This window comes from Haplochromis burtoni, unplaced genomic scaffold (assembly GCF_018398535.1).
Source record: "Haplochromis burtoni strain Fernald_Lab_line unplaced genomic scaffold, NCSU_Asbu1 Contig_16, whole genome shotgun sequence".
Classification (NCBI taxonomy): Eukaryota; Metazoa; Chordata; class Actinopteri; order Cichliformes; family Cichlidae; genus Haplochromis; species Haplochromis burtoni.
This window is the reverse complement of record NW_024582377.1, coordinates 1,616,192-1,620,504: the sequence shown is the minus strand read 5'-3', so window position 1 is coordinate 1,620,504 and position 4,313 is coordinate 1,616,192. Positions and strand designations below refer to the sequence as shown.

The 4,313-nt window shown below is 40.6% G+C and overlaps 1 long non-coding RNA gene across 2 annotated transcripts in view; it reads right to left on the bottom strand.

Annotated features, from left to right (window-relative positions):
- Positions 1–1,262: 1,262 nt before the first annotated feature.
- Positions 1,263–4,313, bottom strand: part of LOC121814096 — a 4,304-nt gene continuing 1,253 nt past the window's right edge. Inside the window, exons 2-3 of one of the 2 annotated variants that reach the window (XR_006054064.1) lie at positions 3,866–3,981; positions 1,263–1,568 (exon numbers count right to left, since the gene is read on the bottom strand). This is a non-coding gene — a long non-coding RNA (uncharacterized LOC121814096). Of the gene's footprint in view, positions 1,569–3,865; positions 4,258–4,313 lie in introns of those variants that run through there. The other variant, XR_006054063.1, reaches the window with a different exon arrangement.

The window sequence follows — 4,313 nt, the reverse complement described above, 5'->3', positions numbered from 1 at the left end:
TCACACAGAAGTTCACTCCCTTTGGGCTCCTTCTGGAGCATCTGGCCAACAGCTATCGATTCTGCAAGTACACATCGCTCATTTTGGATGGTGAAGGATGATAAGCATCCACCTCGGCTCCTGCTTTGCTCCGCTTATTGTTTCTCTTCCTTTATCTGTTTGATCGTGACTTTCCAGATTAATCTCCTGAAAGGGGGGAAAGGTTCTTTATCGACATTTTATACGAGAGGGCAAAAGCAGTGAGAAAGAGCTAAATTTGGAGGCATCAGAAGTAGCCTGGAGCTGATACGTAACTTACAATTCCAAAGATGTTTTTTTAGTAGGAGACCTGTCAGTATTTGACTTATCATTAAGGACCTTTATAGAATTTAAAAAGGAATATTTTTCTATGTCATAAAACATGCTTGGAGAGATTTCTGCATATTACACAACTGGCTTGCTACAAATATAAAATGCTGTAGTTGCACAGTTTTCTACTCAACTGCAATAAAATGTGCAGCCCAGTGTGCTAATGTATGACTGTGGCTTCTATAAAATATACAGCAAGTTTAATAACTGTACCTACAGTGTGTGTGTGTGTGTGTGTGTGTGTGTGTGTGTGTGTGTGTGTACACTAACCCTCCTCCCAGGGAGGTATAATCCACTAGAGGTTGAAATGCTCCAGTGCTGTTGGGGGTCTGAGAGAATCGCTCTGGAAGCATGGTGGCTCACCCTATTACATATTCAGGTCAAATAAACAAACAAAAAAATTTGTTAAGAGAAAGGTTAAAACTGAAGAATTGTCTCTTCGCCGGCTCTGAGATCGCCTCCTCCATTCCCCGCGGGCAACACACACACCTCACCCCCAAGAGGCAAGACAAGAAAACCATTTGATAAATCATGAATAGTCACAGTTGTGCAAGTGCTGTGACCATTTCTAAAATTTATTATGGGGATTACACACAAAATCACACAATGTAACATTTCCAAATGTGTTATGAATGCTTCCCAGAATCCAATTCAAATCCTAGGTTACCAAATAAGCCTGAACAAATCCCCCACATTGAGTTCTTCCACCTTTGAAGACTTGAGAGGTCCGGTCTGCAGGGCAGGTTTTACCACGCCACGCAGACACCTCAGCAGCACACAGAGAAGAGGGCTAGGTGAAAGGAGAGGGTGGGAAAAGGAGAGCATAGTGGTGCTCTTACAGTGATGGCAACATAAATGTCTTTATTTGCATATTAACCTTGAATTAATTGCAAGTCACAAAATAAACAGAGACGTGTCGATAAATAAAATTGGTTTAATTTTTCTGCAATGATACAAAAATAAAACATCAACTGAGCATCGTGTCAACTTCTAAAAAGAGCACAGATGCTATAAAAAGCAATGAGTGATGTGTCTTTGTGGCGAGACTGATAGTGTGAAGACGAGAGTTCATTCAGTCAGAGTTAACCTTGAGGCAGCAGAGTCCTCTCCCTCCTTGTTTGTCCTTGTCGGCTTTCCACCAGACTCGACTTTGTCTCCTCAGAGATGATCTGAAGGCGAGTGTGTGTTTAATTGCATCTGTTTTGTTTGTTGGCAAACTCCTGCGTGAAACACAACACAAACATTTATGGCAGCAATTAAAAGACATGTCATATTAATGGAAAGAACGAACTTGGCAAACACACACAGACACACACACACACACACACACACACAGAGCCGTGCCATTATGGCGGCACAGCATTTGAATTTATGGAGAAATGTGTGGGAAAGAAAGCCCAAAATTTCCCAAGTTTAGCACCAGCTTGAAAACTGGAGCACAGACTTATTCGACAGCGTGCCCGTCTCTGAAATTATTTAAACAGAACTTTCAGCCTAAATTCAACTTATAAAACTGCACATGCTTAAGGAGATCAACGTGCCTTGTGTGCCTCCGTGTTAGCAAACTCTTCCCAAACAGACACTGAATGGGGTTCTGCCCCTTTAATCCCCGGGGAGGGGACTGGATGTGTTTTGATGACCTCTGGGGTCACTTACATGTTACATTACACAAAGGTTTAGCTCTTTTGTGATAAGGGAAGAGTGCGGGGAAAGCCCTCTGTTTAGGCATCTTGCTCACTATGCAGTTGTTGCAGCAGCAGCAGTGGTTGCATGTATCCATCAAACCTGCCAGGCTAATTAAAATACAGCTTGTGATTATCCTTCTCCAGCTCATCTTTCTCTCTTTCTTCCTCTCTCTCTGTCACCCACACACTCACAACCAAAAAAAAGAAAGAAAGGGAAAAAAGAAAAACACACACACACACACCAAATATCTAGCTACAGTAATTACTGCCTGCATCATTGATAAACAATAGAGTTTAACCTCAATCATTACATTAACTTAACTCTTAGCTGCGATAAAAACAATTTGAAATAAAGTAGTTTAAAACTTCATTACTACATTTACATAACAATCCTATTTTTATTTAGTTTTTTTGGCAGTTGAATGATATCTGGGTGGATGGTAATAGTTTTAATTCTATAAAGTAATATTTCTGTTGGTTTATACATAATAACTTTGTGTATTTAATAAAGAGGGGAGAAAAAACTAGAGCATGTTAGCAGAAGTAATACTGAACGATAAAGGCTGACTGAAGTGTAATCAACCTTTCCTGGGGTAAATTTGAAATCCTATGTGCAGAAGGAAAGGCTCTTCTTGACATTACAGATTATCATTTCTATATGAATGCTTTACATGATTTTGTTCCCATTTTAAGTCTCTTTTTAAGCTGAGAATGAAATCCACCAACACATTCCTCGTATTCAGCCATGCGAATATGAAACTATAGGTGGGAAAAGAGAAGCAAAAGAGATGCGAGAAAAGCTGTTTTGATGGCAAATATGTTATTTGAAATTAAGGAAATTTACAAGCACCTTTTTTTCCTCTTTTTTTTGTTTTTTTTTAAGTGCGTTCATGTATTCTATAATGTGTTGATTATTTCTTTTCCACGCCTGGATAAAGCACAGAGCAGTGAAATAGGGGTCTGTATTGCCTGTAATTATCCAATCTTAAAAATGCGATTTTTTCCCCCCCCCTATCAAACAAGGGTCAAACATCCAGGGCCTGCGCAGTGCGTTTGAAAAGATGCATGGCTACGCATTAACTGTAGAAATCACAGATTGGAGCGGGCCTGGTGAAATCCTCACCCTCAGGTTGAGTGTAGCAGAGGCGGAGATAAAAGCAGTCGTCGTCAATTAGCCGGGAGTCAGTGGGAGCGCTGCTCGCCAGAGGCGTTTAACTCCTTCTCCTTTTAAACGTCCTTTTAAGATACAAAGTCCCCGAGGAGGGCCAGGCTTTACAGTTTAATAAATTATTTAGCAATTTAAACGGTGAGATCCAGCAGATAACAGCACAAGACGTCATCATTTTTCACGCAGTTTGAGACCCTCTGCATGCAGCTGCCAAACATAAGGAAACATTAATAAAATATTTTTTTAAATTAAGGTTTTACTGTCAAACTGTTTTTGGTTGTTTTGTTTTTTGTTATTTTTTATTTAGGCGTGCACATTGTAACAGTCACAAGCACACCCTCGTGTGAAATAATGTGAAACCTCAAGAAAGTGCAGGACTTCATTCACACTTTGTGCGCTATGATGATTTTTGCCATGTTTTAGTAATAAAGCAAACAGCAACACAACTTAAAAAAATACTTATCAAACAGTTAATTATTCCACCCGTTTAAATTTGCCTCTACGTGATAAGTTAAGTGATTAATAGACTCCTTTTCGAATAGATGAGGCAGTTCCTCTTAATCTTTCAAGAATAAAAATAAAAAATAAGCACGAGTTGCAAAAGAAAGAAAGAAAGAAAGAAAGAAAGAAAGAAAGAAAGAAAGAAAGAAAGAAAGAAGGTTACCTGAATGTGTCGCAGCTCCTGTTTCTCAAACATCTCCCAACTTTTCTCCCCTCGGCTGTGCTGTTAAAAGAAATCCAGCTTCGTGATCCACACCGCCGCTTCCCCACGATCGAAATCTGTCAACAGAGATGTCACTGAGTTTTGCAAAGTTGATAAGGTGTGCTGTGCGTCAGACTGTGTGAGCTCCAGAGGCTGAGCGAGAACCGGTACTCTCGGCAGCTGTCACTGCACCTTTGACTCCGGCCTTGCACACGAGCCACGGAGAGAGGCAAGCGACGAGTCATAAAAGCCCACGGTCTGTCTGTGTTTATAAATCTAAATCAATATTCAAATCTGTTTGAAGTGGAGCGGGTGTGTCCGTGCAAGCGCACAGTGTGTGTGTGTGTGTGTGTGTGTGTGTGTGTGTGTGTGTGTGTGTGTGTGTGTGTGTGTGTGTGTGTGTGTGTGT